General features: G+C 33.6%; 1 pseudogene; it reads right to left on the reverse strand.

Annotated features, from left to right (window-relative positions):
• Window positions 1–11,069: 11,069 nt before the first annotated feature.
• On the reverse strand, window positions 11,070–13,787 carry LOC131856882 (clathrin heavy chain 1-like; annotated as a pseudogene).
• Window positions 13,788–14,293: the final 506 nt, after the last annotated feature.

Consider the following 14,293-nt stretch of genomic DNA (forward strand, 5'->3'; position numbering starts at 1 on the left):
TTGGAGGACTATTTTGATATTGAATGATGGATCTTACAAACTTTTTAAACAACACAAGTCTAATGGATGTTTACTTCAGGGAGACCCTTTTTACCTAATTAGATAAGATACTTAAATTTGAACTCATTCAAGTGAAGCTAGACTGATTCATCATTTCTAATCAGTGGAACATTCTCCCATTCCTTACTCTGCAATCCCTCTCCAAGAATGATTTGAACCACAACCCACTTCTATTATAGTGGGATTTTACTCCCAAGAAGGGCACCTTTCCCTTTTAATTTAAAATTATGTGGACTTTACATCTCCAATTCAAGGATTTGATTGAGGCCTCGTTGAATAGCCCTTTCACAACTATTCCCATGTTCATAGTTTCTTCTAAGCATAAAATTATCAGGAGTAAGTTTAAGGGTTAGAATAGGTACACTTCTGGTAATATATTCTAGAAAAAAGCTTAGTTATTGATTGAGCTAAAGGAGATTTAGTAAATTATGGCTATTGGGAATATAGAGGTGAAGATTGCACTCAAAGAGAGGCAACTAAGAGAAGAATGGAAATATGTTCCTAAGAAAGAGGAAATCCAATGGGAACAAAAGTCAAGGGTTTATTGACTACTAGAGGGCGAGAGGAACACATGTTTATTCCACCACCTTAAAAATAGAAAACGGAACACTATTAGGATCAATAGAGATACCAAGAGTAACATCAAGGAGGATGAAGAATAGATTATTCTAGAGGATATCTCCTACTTTTAGGAAATGTATCAGTATTTGACTAAAGCTATTGACTAGGAGGATGAGCTATTTTATGTCATTCTTAATGTCCTTTCTATTTAAGAATAACAATCTGACTAAAATCATTTTTAAAGATGAGGTTAAAGTGTTGTTTTCTCCTTTAATGCATATAAGGCTCTTGGGCTAGATGAGTTCTCCTCAACTTTCTTCTAAAAGTACTGGGATATTTGCAAGGACAATGTGTTGGTGGTTGTAAGGGATTTTATAGAAGAGGTAAGCTCCTAAAACAAACTAATGCTATTTTATTACCTTAATCCCCAAGGAGAAAGTGGATAACTGTATGGACTTCAGACCTATTACTTTGTGTAACACATTCTTCAAAATCATATCTAAAGTGATTGGCAACCACCTCAAGCCTATTTCACAAAGACATATTCAACAATCAAAAGGGATTTGCTTACAAGAGGCAAACTTTTGATGTTGTCCTGACAACTCATGAAATTTTGCATTCTTGGACAGTAACAAGAAAATTGGGATGGTCCTAGTGATTTTTTTAATGGCTAATATTCGCCAATTGGCCATTTTTTAAAATTTGGAAATAAAAATTTGGCTAATAATTTAAGTTTTAAGGTGACCTAAATCACCACATTTTTACAAAATTTTATTTTAGTCTTATTTAAATCGCCAAAGAATTTATTTTATTAAAATTTTGAACTCAAAGATTCGCCAAAATATTTGATACATGATTGGATCAAATTTGCCAAAATTTTATAATTTATTGTAAGAAATTAAATTAATTTGCTAATAATACAACATAATTATTAGTTACTTTTGGTTTTTATCAGCAATCTTTAGTTGTCACCATTGATTCAAAATATAATCTAATGATCATCATTGCATTTGAAGAGGTAAATTGTACCTACAATTTGTAATTCTCATGGACGTTGAGTTACTTTTCAATTATTGGTTTCAATGGAAATTAATGGTATAAAAACAATTTTGAGCTCCGTGAGTATTACAAATTTTAAGTACATTTTATCTAACAAAATACAAAGAGGGCTATTAGATTAATTTAAATTAATGGTAGTAACTAAATAAAGTAGTGTCTACCCTTTAAACTCATTAATGTTTTCCACCTTAGGCCTCTACTTTTCTATAAGAATTTAATTTTTTAATGAAATTATTTGCAATAGTAATTAATGCATACTCATATTATTTTATAAGATTCACCAAGATTTTATACCAATAAGTTTTGATGTAAAAAAAATTGCCAATAAAATTAATATTTTTCTTTTAAAAAATTAAGGATTCGCCAATAAAAATTGTTATTTTTATCTAATATAAATAAATATTCGCCAAAATTTAATATCTTTTTTTTGAGGGCAGGTTTCTTAAAGTTATCATTGCGGCTCAAGTTTGATATTTCTAAAGCTTATGATTATTTATCTTGGAGCTTTTTGTTGATTACTCTTTAGAAGTATAGATTTAAGGACACCATAATTCAACTTATCAAAGAATGTGTTACTACTCTAGGATTCTCAATCCTCATTGATGGAGTGGCGAAAGGATTCTTTAATAGTGAAAGAGGTCTTTTCTAGGGAGATCCCTTGTCCCAGTATTTATTTATTCTCGATACAAAGGTGTTGGGAGAAATATTGGTGGATTGATTTGTTGGAATCAAGGATCACCGAGAGGGGGGAGGGGGGGTGAATCAATGATCCATCAGCAAATAAATTTTCTTTATTTTGAAACCACTGAAAGCATATGCAAGAAAGTAAAGTGCAAAAACACAAGATAATAAACCACAAAATCATAACACCAGGGTTTTTTTGTGGAAACCCAAATAGGAAAAACCATGGCCAGATTTAAACCTAGAATATTATTCCACTATGGCTAGTAGAAATACAATATTACAAAATGGTAATGCACTTTGCATTCAGGCACACTACCTAGAGCTTACAACTCAATGACAATAATATGGAAGGCTCACTCCTTTAAAAATAACTTACAATGATGAATTATAGTTATTGAACTCCAAAATAGCATCAAACAATGCTTGGATGAGTTCCGATTAAGTGCATAAATTCTAACTGTACCACCTCTACTACTCTGCTTTGTTTTCTATCTTAGTCAACTACCAGATCAAGAATGCGCACATGAAACTGCACCAAAATGATTTCTCGATCATAACTCACTCATACAACATCATACCATGCATAAAAAGGATCTTCTACACTGGTCTTATATATCCGCAATCACAAAATAAGCAATTATCAAGTTGGCCTATAGTGTAATGTGTAAACATGATGTCATGCCCAAAAATTAGGGCAAAAATGGAATGATTTTTTTTTTAAAACAACTAGTTAATTAACAAAGTTCGCTATCACGACATGTGTTAACATGTTGGCCATAACAATAATCAAACTAACTCTGATACTAACTAAGTATCGAAACTTAATTAACATTTATTTGCGGAAAACTAAATGTTTTAATTTATTTTCTCATCAAATATAGTTGTTTGTTTAATTTATTAAACTCATTTAAATGGTAGACGTAGATAAGAAAATTGATCTCCAATGAATCCATATTGTCTAAAAGACATTTTAAATCATTACTTAATTTAATGGATTAACGTGTCAAATTAATTTCTTAAAGACATTATCCGATGAGGATAATTATCTTTCCAAAGTCAAATTTAGTTTTCAAGGAATTAATTTCCCTTTCTATTTAATCAAGGCTTCACAAATAGTTAATTAAAAAAAATAATTAATTGGAATTAAAACTCCCACGTCTATCTAAATTGAAAACCCTAACTAATTTTAAATATAAATTTTTCCACAACTTTAAAAATACTTTTCATGTAATCCCTAATTAGGGATTTTTTTATTTTATTTATAAAATGAGAGTTAAACAGTTTATTTTATTTTATTACCCTAGCCCTACCCGGGCTACGGTTTGATATATTTTTTTTGTTTTGTTCAACCCCACGTTGCAGGGCCGAACTAAGAGAGGGTTAACGACGAAGAGGCAAATTCAAGGAGAGGCGGGGGTTTCCATGGCGGTGGCTCGGCCATGGCCGCCCACTGTGCACTGCACAGTGTTCGGCCTTGCCGCCCACTGTGCAGCGCACAGTGTGTGGCCTCGCCGTCCACTATGCACTGTGTAGTGGGCGGCCCCGTAGTCCACTGTGCACTGCGCAGTGTGCGGCACCGCTGTCCACTATGCATTGCACAGTGCGCGGCTTGCCGCCGTTCACTGTGCGATGCACAGTGCTCGGCCCTGCCCTTTTTTTTTGTTATTTATTTATTTTTTTAAATTTATATATATTATATATATATATATATATATATATTTATATATTTATATATATTTCCCAATGTTAATATTACATGCAAAAATTTTTAATAGAAACAAAATAACAAAGTAACTCATTATGCTAATTTAATATATATATATATATATATATATATATATATATATATATATATATATATATATATATATATATGGTAAATAAACTTAGGCTCACTTTTTCATTTGTTTTGCAGGGTATTCATATGGCATGTTTTATATAAAAATATATATAAATATACCCATGATTTCTACATGTATATATATATATATTTATTTATTTATGACTAATAGTTTTAATTCTTTTTCTTAAACTAACATCGTAATCATGAAAGATTTTGATATACCATTGTAGAGAAGGAAATATGGATTAAGTCTGTTTTAATGGATAAATATATATTTCCATAACTATATTGTAATCTATATATTGTAATCTATGGGTATGCAGGAAACAGAATTCTAAGAATTATTATTTTTTTTTAAACTTAAGAAATACTATTTTAGGAAAGCATTATACTTTTCTGTAATAAATACATTCATTGAATTCACAACTAATACAACAACTAACTATACATTCTCGTATTTTTATTTATTTATTTAAAAGCTAACAACAAATACAAATCATATTTTTTTTCTGCAATTAGGATGGAGATAGATTCTCAGCTAAAAAGAAGAACTCAGATTTAAATAAAACTGATTTTTATATTTCAAAAAAAACAACTATTGCATGCAAATCAAAAGCAAATCCTTTTTTTTCTAAATAGAAAATAGAAGCATATCTAGCTTTTTACAACTCTAACGATATTATGCAAATTTACAGGATGTTTCTTTATTTAACTACAACAACAAATCTCATGTCTATTTTTGAAATTACAACTTGCCTCTCATTTCTATGAATGAGGATGTATTTCTCCTATCAAATTTAAAACTAATAACTACCAATCAATTTAAAATTTCTTCAACAATATTCTTCTGCAACCTTTCACTTTTCCTAGTCTCTTCTCCTGGTATTCCTGCATAATAGAAACACAAATATGACCACGGAGTGCTCACCTCCCAGCCTAGGCTAACTGGTAGCCACCCCCGAGCTCGAAGAACCAAGCCCTAGACAGGTAACAAACATGCAAACACATAGAAGACAAAAATACACACACAGATATTCAGACACACTCCCAACTTGGCTACACAACACCACACTTTGGTGATGACCTTTTTAAGGGTGGTAGTGGACCAATACCCCGATGAGAACTGCAAGTATGGAAAAACAAGTAGCCACCTCATGGCACAATAAATACATCAAAAATCTCAACCCCTTATTCCTTATGCCCCCCAAAGGCATTCTAGCCTTATATCCCTCCTTATGACCCCCATTGCACAAACAGGCCATGCAGCAAGGGTCACACAAAGATCCCTTGTGATCGCTCTCAAACGAGAGTCTCTCACTCGAGGGTTGTCACTGCTACCACCCACAAGAACCTCCTCTCTCCCAAGAGTAAGAGGTCTTGAGAAAACTCCCAAAACACAACAAAGCATAATGCAAAAATTCCAAATGAAATTCTAAAACAAGACATTCAAGAACACAGATTTCTTACACCAATCATACTCTCAAACACATACAAGAAAATAGACATTTTAAAGAATAATGAAACCAACCTTAATCTGCCCAATGGTAGTATAATATTTGAGGAAGAGCTGCCCAATCCACGGATATTCTTCTTCTACCCTTAGTCAAATTTTCTATTCCAAACTATTCTTTTCTTTTCAAAAATTCTCTTGTCTCCAAAAATGGAGAGTGGGTGATTACCCTCAAATTCTCAAATTCTTTCTTAAGAAGCTCATTATCTGAGTTCTCACAAGTTTCTAAAAACCAAAAAGGAAAGTAAAGCAAAATGGGAAAAAAACTCCCATTCGAATAGGAAAAATCTCAATTAGATTTAAACTTCTAATTTTCAATTTTCGCACAACTCAAAAAAGCCAATTTTTAAAGCGTCAAAAAGGTCACTTAAAAGTAGAAACTTGCCTAAAATTACCCCTAACCCCTAGGTATACCTTATGGGCTTTAGGAAACCCTATTAAACTACCCCTAGGTGTTCATTTAACCCATTTTAAACCCCTCTGAAGTTTATTTTCGGGTCAAACATATGTTGACCTCTCCAAAGATTCCTTTCCCAAGGTATTTATGACAACACGTTATATTATTTAAAAAAAATATATAGTTAAACACTTTCCCACTAAGAGACAAAAATAAAACATTAAAATTTAAATCCACACATGTGTCAAGTGACACAAATAAAACACTTTTACAAATTAAAACATGAAATAGTCTCTTGTGGGTTTTACACATTAAATTTAAATGACACTTAACACCCATGCAGCATACACTGTTACGAATAAAATACAACACAAATGGGGTGTTGTCTCTCCAAATAGACAACCCCTAGCTTATGAACATACATAAGTCTAGGTTTGGTTCTCTGTAATTTTCCATGGTCACATGGTAAATTTCCTGCGCATCTCAATTTACACATTAGTACTTTCAAATATCCACATATAATATAATTCGAAGGAATAACAATACACATCATCACTTGCATACAATTTTCATCTGCACAGATTAAATACATCTTTTATCAAGCAATTTCACATAAGCAATTTCATCCCAATTCACATAAACTTAACCATACATCATAGTTCTATTATCATAGTAAAGTCCTGCAAATTCAATAACGACATCTATCATTGCAATATCATCCTATCTAACAATCATGTAGTGTTCTATCTCATAAAGCATATAAGTAGATCATCAAAACATAGCAATGTTATCCAAATCCTGAAATCATATAAGTTCTAAGTCTCAAAATGCATCAAAATAAAGTATCCATAATAGTCTAAATATAAAATCCACTAAATGTCAGACTGAGTCGAGGTGAGGCCTCACACATGAGTTAGATTGAACTGGATCATCAAAACATATCTGGATCCATCAAATGTTGTCAAAATGACTTAAAAAATTTGGCCCTATCACCCCATACACAAATATCACCACTGCAATCACCAGAAAGCTTCCGGATCAAAACTGCTCAGCTTATCCTAAAATACCAGTAGTCTATCATCGGATCACAATAACTTTTGGGTATTAAAATCCGTGATTATTGGATAGGATTTTCAAGGAGAGTTGCCATCAATGATAACCCTATACCATTAATCAAGAATCAATATCCACCAGATGAGAGTCAATTGCCAACAATCTCCCCCTTTGGCATTGAGGCAACACTCATGAAAAATGACTAAGTGCTGAAACTTGTACACTGGATCAAAATTTGTAAGGCTCCCCCTTAGATCAAAAACTCAAAAACTTATAGCAACCTATCAACCCAAAAGCTTGCATCCTTCTGTACATTTTCCACTCTACTCTCCCCCTTTGACAACAATGCCAAAGATGGGGTGCTCCTAAAAAATTTATGTACAAGAGTGTATACCGGATATACTATACATACTTGAAGATATCTACAAAAATGGTCTTAAAAAATCCTAGGTGAGTATCCCATCCATTCTTGAAGTTTTCCAAAACTATGATGAATGTGCTGAAAACATAAGGATGAATCTCCACATCCTTCAATTCAATTGGAACATGTTGCCATAGCCTTCATACAATCTACTTTATTACTTAACATGGTGTCCATCTGAGGGGCAATTAGGTTCCGAATTTCACCAACTATCCTCAAAATTATGTCTTTATTTGCATTAAGGCTCGAGATTTCATTATTTAGAGCCATTACTTGCCCTTCTATGTTGTTGGTTAGGGCTACATTTGAGTCAAATGACTGAGAAATTTGAGCTAGCTTACCTTGACAAATACCAATTGGCTTGTCTATATCTACTGTAAATTTGGGCAAAATAAGACAAGATTTATATATCTTACCACCTTCAGTCAGTGCATCCAAGATTGTTTACAGACCCTTGTTTAATCTCACTATTTCATCCTCTATCATCTTCCAGAATGTCTGCATACGAACCTCCTTAAATCTATCTAATACCCGCTTGGTAGTAGACTTCTCCAATGATTCAAAATTAGTATTTACATTATTAATCAATTGCAATAATTTACTAGAGGGGTTAGCATTGGGATCTAATTGCAAGTTCAGTACTACCTTCTGTAGAACAACTACAAACATCTCAATTAACTTCTTGTCCTCATTCTCTGAATTTACTAGGTCCTGACTAGCTTGAGCCTGGAGTGCTGCAACTACCATTAGCCTTTCTATCAGGGAAATCTGTCCGATATCAATAGGTTTATCAAAATTAATATAGAGATCTATGAAAGAATTATTTTCCCTTTGTCCTTAGGAGTATCAATTGTCATGACTACCAATACATTGATAGTTATCCGCTCTCCCTTCTCCTATGCCTCATCCTTCTCTACCTCTTCTTTTTTTGCAACAGGTTGCTGCTCAGTAAGAACTTCTTCTTTATCCTTTACATGTGCACCAATGTCACCACTTGGTGTAGTAACATTCTTAGGAGTCTCTGGAACCTCTTCACCTTTCATCTCCACTGTATCTAGAGGATTTTGGCTATCTATATCATCAAGGGTTGAATGGGTCTAGTCTGCCAGATGAGAGGTGTCATCCTTATGAGATTCATCTTCATTGATTGGAACTCGATTGTTCTTTAAAAACTTTCTCGATATCTCTTATGTTTCTTTTCTCACTTCTTCAATCCTGCCAACCATAAGCTTGTTCACTCTATTTTTGCTTCTAAATTCCTTCTGGTTGGATAGCTCCATAAGTCTGTCAACCTCTTCTTGAGATATGCAAGCACTTATGTTTATCAATTCTCGATTTTTCATTTCTTTATCTAATCTACTTGCAGTTATCCTTCTAGAATCAATAATATTATACAAAGCTCTGGGAATACTGCATTCTACCTCAATTAATGACTTATTGAAATTATGTAGATGCAACACAACAACTTCCTCTACTTTCCTTTGCTCATTTTCATCAAAATCATCATAGTATACTTAAGATTACAATCCTTAACAATTTCATCAGTTAGTTTTTTTACAATTAATGGAGAAATAAAGGTATACTTACCCTCTACCTTTCTAGATTCAAGGTCCTTATCAAACATTGTTCTTATCATTCTTCCTCTTTTAGGTATTCCAGATTCAAGGTACATTTGGGCCTAAATTCTGATGGCAATTCGTTGAGATTCCAACTATAATTCATCGGACTGCCAACAAGAAACGACATGGAAAACTTATCGTCAGACATTTCGATGGTGCTCAAGATCATCGGACTTTTGACAACATCGAAGACTCTTCCAATGATGACCATGACTGTGCTTAGTCATCAGTAAAACTCGATAATTCATTGAAATTCCAACAACTTCTAGGTAATGTTTTGACGGTTCAAGTGTCGAAATAAATTGGAATTTTGATGGCCCCCTCACTGCCTAGCCATCGGTAAAAATCAATAAGTTGTTGGAATTCCAATGACAACCAGGGCATCCACACTGACGAGGATGTTGTATGTGCGACGGTTCGGGCCTCTAAATTTAGACGACCCCATCACTATTTAGCCATCAGAATTACAACAGCAACAAGGGCATCCGCACCGACGAGGATGATGTATGTGTGACGATTCGGGCATCGGAATTCTGACACCCCCTCATTGCTTAGCCATCGGCAAAACTCGATAGTCATCAGAATAAATTGGGTGGGCATTGGAATTATGACGCCCCCTCACTACTTAGCCATCGGCAAAAATCGATAGTAATCGGAATAAATTGGGTGGGCGTCAAAATTCCGACGCCCCCTCACTTCTTAGCCATTGGTAAAACTCAATAATTCATCGGAATAAATTGGGTGGGCGTCGAAATTCTAACACCCCCTCACTGCTTATCCGACAAGGATGCTGTCAGACATACAACATCCTCATCAGATGCTTGGTGGATGGAAAGGTTTGCACTTATTGACCAATACAATAATACTAAAGATTCATTATTCTGTATCAGCCAACCAAATGACAATAAAAACAATTTGACAATCTAATCATGCGAGGGTTCGGGTGTCGAATGCTTGGTGGATGGAAAGATTTGAACTGATTGACCAATACAATAATACTAAAGATTCAATATTTTGTATCAACCAAACAAATGACAATAAAAACAATTTGACAATCTAATCTTTCCACTTGAAGACCAGTCTCAAAAAACCATGTATGATTGAATAATTATGTCCCACGTTAAGTTCTTCAATCCCATCAATAGCCACCCATAGGAGGCATACCATAAGCTGGCATGGGAGGCATTCCCATTCCACTCATACCTGGCTAAAAGCAACCTACCATGCCCACTCCCATGCTTGGAGGTGTTGGCAAAGCAAAGGGGAAGAAGCTGAGCATAAATATTCTATAAACAAAATAGGCACATATTTATTTCTGTAGAAGATTTAAAATGTTTATTAAAGAGAAACTTAAAATATTCACATAATCGTCAGAGTATATCAAGAACCTGAAGTAGGTATGGAAACACAAATTCAATCATATTATTCATCTAGGCAAGTTCTAAAGCCACATCTGGTTTGATCAAGTCATAGAATATGAACAAGCATGAAGCAAAGCATTCTTTCTTGCCCTGTAGTTCCAAATTGCAAAAGTAAGCCCCATTTCAATGCCCCAATTGAAAATGAAAATTCAAAATATACTTTACCCTGTGAGAGAGAACAACCATCTATATGTTTTACCAATTGTATACCTGTTCCACAAAATACACCAGTAATTCCTCTACAAGTTCACGATCCCCCGATTGAGAACTAGTTTCCATTGTATCCTTGTAAAGATTAACCTTTTTAGACAACGCAATATGTTACCACATAATTTTTCTATAATTTCTTGAAAAATTCTATTTTCTATAATTTCCTTAATTATGCTCTTAAAGATACATTTTTCTATAATTTTCTTAATTATGCTCTTAAAATGCTATTGGAGGTGCTGGCAAAGCAAGGGGAAGAAACTGAACATACATATTCTATAAACAAAATAGGCACATATTTATTTGAATTTTTAAAAACCGTCAGTAGAGTAGAACAAGTGCTCCTTGAGGCTCAATTAAGCAAAATGCATACCTATTGAGAAACAAGATCTTTCTCTTCTTTCTCCTTGGATTTCTCTTCTTGGACAACCTCTAACTTGTTCCACAAAATACCTGTTCCACAAAATACACCAACAATTCCTCTGCAAGTTCATGATTACTCGATTGAGAACTAGTTTCCATTGCATCCTTGTAAAGATTATCCATTTTAGATAGTGCAATATGTTAGCACATAATTTTTCTATAATTTCCTGGAAAATGCTATTTTTCTATAATTTCCTTAATTATGCTCTTAAGAATGCTATTTCCTATAATTTACTTAATTATGCTCTTAAAATGCTATATTCTGTAAACAAAATAGGCACATATTTATTTGAATTTTTAAAAACCGTCAGTAGAGTAGAACAAGTGCTCCTTGAGGCTCAATTAAGCAAAATGCATACCTGTTGAGCAACAAGGTCTTTCTCTTCTTTCTCCTTGGATTTATCTTCTTGGACAACCTCTAACTTGTTCCACAAAATACCTATTCCACAAAATACACCAGCAATTCCTCTGCAAGTTCACGATCACCCGATTGAGACTAGTTTCCATTGCATCATTGTAAAGATTATCCTTTTTAGATAGTGCAATATGTTAGCACATAATTTCTCTATAATTTCCTGAAAAATGCTAATTTTCTATAATTTCCTTAATTATGCTCTTAAAAATGCTATTTTTTATAATTTCCTTAATTATGCTCTTAAAATGCTATATTTTGTAAACAAAATAGGCACATGTTTATTTGAATTTTTAAAAACCGCCAGTAGAGTACAACAAGTGCTCCTTGAGGCTCAATTAAGCAAAATGCATACCTGTTGAGCAACAAGATCTTTCTCTTCTTTCTCCTTGGATTTCTCTTCTTGGACAACCTCTAACTTGTTCCACAAAATACACCAACAATTCCTCTGCAAGTTCACAATCACCTGATTGAGAACTAGTTTCCATTGCATCCTTGCAAAGATTATCCTTTTTAGACAGTGCAATATGTTAGCACATAATTTTTCTATAATTTCCTGGAAAATGCTATTTTTCTATAATTTCCATAATTATGCTCTTAAAAATGCTATTTTCTATAATTTCCTTAATTATGCTCTTAAAAAGCTATATTCTTTAAACAAAATAGGCACATATTTATTTGAATTTTTAAAAACCTTTAGTAGAGTAGAACAAGTGCTCCTTGAGGCTCAATTAAGAAAAATGCATACCTGTTGAGCAACAAGATTTTTCTCTTCTTTATCCTTGGATTTCTCTTCTTGGACAACCTTTAACTTGTTCCACAAAATACCTGTTCCTCAAAATACACCAGCAATTCCTCTTCAAGTTCATGATCACCCGATTGAGAACTAGTTTCCATTGCATCCTTTTAAAGATTATCCTTTTTAGACAGTGCAATATGTTAGCACATAGTTTTTCTATAATTTCCTAAAAAATGCTATTTTTCTATAATTTCCTTAATTATGCTCTTAAAAATGCTATTTTCTATAATTTCCTTAATTATGCTCTTAAAATGCTATATTTTGTAAACAAAATAGGCACATATTTATTTGAATTTTTAAAAACTGTCAGTAGAGTACAACAAGTGCTCCTTGAGGCTCAATTAAGCGAATGCATACCTGTTGAGCAACAAGATCTTTCTCTTCTTTCTTCTTGGATTTCTCTTCTTGGACAACCTCTAACTTGTTCCACAAAATACACCAGCAATTCCTCTGCAAGTTCATGATCACCCGATTGAGAACTAGTTTCCATTGGATCCTTGTAAATATTATCCTTTTTAGACAGTGCAATATGTTAGCACATAATTTTTCTATAATCTCCTGAAAAAATGGTATTTTTCTATAATTTCCTTAATTATGCTCTTAAAAATTCTATTTTCTATAATTTCCTTAATTATGCTCTTAAAATGCTATATTTTATAAACAAAATAGGCACATATTTATTTGAATTTTTAAAAACTGTCAGTAGAGTAGAACAAGTTCTCCTTGAGGTTCAATTAAGCAAAATGCATACCCATTGAGAAACAAGACCTTTCTCTTCTTTCTCCTTGGATTTCTCTTCTTGGACAACCTCTAACTTGTCCTTAACAAGCTCGTCAACTTTTGTCGTGTATTCTCGAATGAAATTTGAAAAAGAAATTTTTTGAATATTAGCTATTTAATTGTGCAGAAGATTTAAAATGTTTATTAAAGAGAAACTTAAAATATTCATAGAATCATCAAAGTATATCAAGAACCTGAAGTAGGTATGGAAACACAAAGTCAATCATATTGTTCATCCAGAAAGGTTCCAAAGCCACATCTGGTCTGATCAAGTCATATCATATGAACAAGCAGAAGCAAAGCATTCTTTCTTGCCCTGTAGTTCCAAATTGAAAAAGTAAGCCCCATTTCAATTCCCCAATCAAAAATGAAAATTCAAAATATACTTTACCCTGTGACAGAGAACAACCAACTGTATGTTTTTCTAATTGTATACCTATTCCATAAAATACACCAACAATTCCTCTATAAGTTCACGATCACCCGATTGAGGTGAGGAGGCATCGAGATACCATATACCGATGGCAGAGCATAGCATGTTGGAGTTGTACTCATCGGCAGAAGTTATACCGATCAAGGAGAAAAGTTGAGGAGAATTGATGCATTGGCAAAAACTATACCGATATGACCCATCAACATAGTAAACACTAGTGGCAGTAGTGGAGAATTGTCTTGCCGATAACCGATGAGGGTATCAGTAAGAATTATACCGATAAGAGTGGTGAAATGAAGAGTCCATTGGTATAGCCAAAGTGATCGGTATGTGTTACTTTGAGCCACCCAGACGTCTGGAGAAATCATCGGTAAAATTGTAAAGCGGAAAATCGCGATCGAACCCTAGTTGCTCTCCCCTCTTCCAACTCCAAGGAGAGAGAAGGAAGGTTCACTAGGGTTGATGGTTTTCACTTAGGGAGAGACTTTACATTCAAAAGAGGGGTTGAAACCCACAAGATCCAATCCCACGCAATGCAAGATTGGATGCTAAATGAGTTTCAAGGGTTAAGACAGCAAGGCTACCCTCTTTTGTAAAGAATGTTGATAGGA

This window comes from Cryptomeria japonica, chromosome 7 (assembly GCF_030272615.1).
Source record: "Cryptomeria japonica chromosome 7, Sugi_1.0, whole genome shotgun sequence".
Taxonomy (NCBI): domain Eukaryota; kingdom Viridiplantae; phylum Streptophyta; class Pinopsida; order Cupressales; family Cupressaceae; genus Cryptomeria; species Cryptomeria japonica.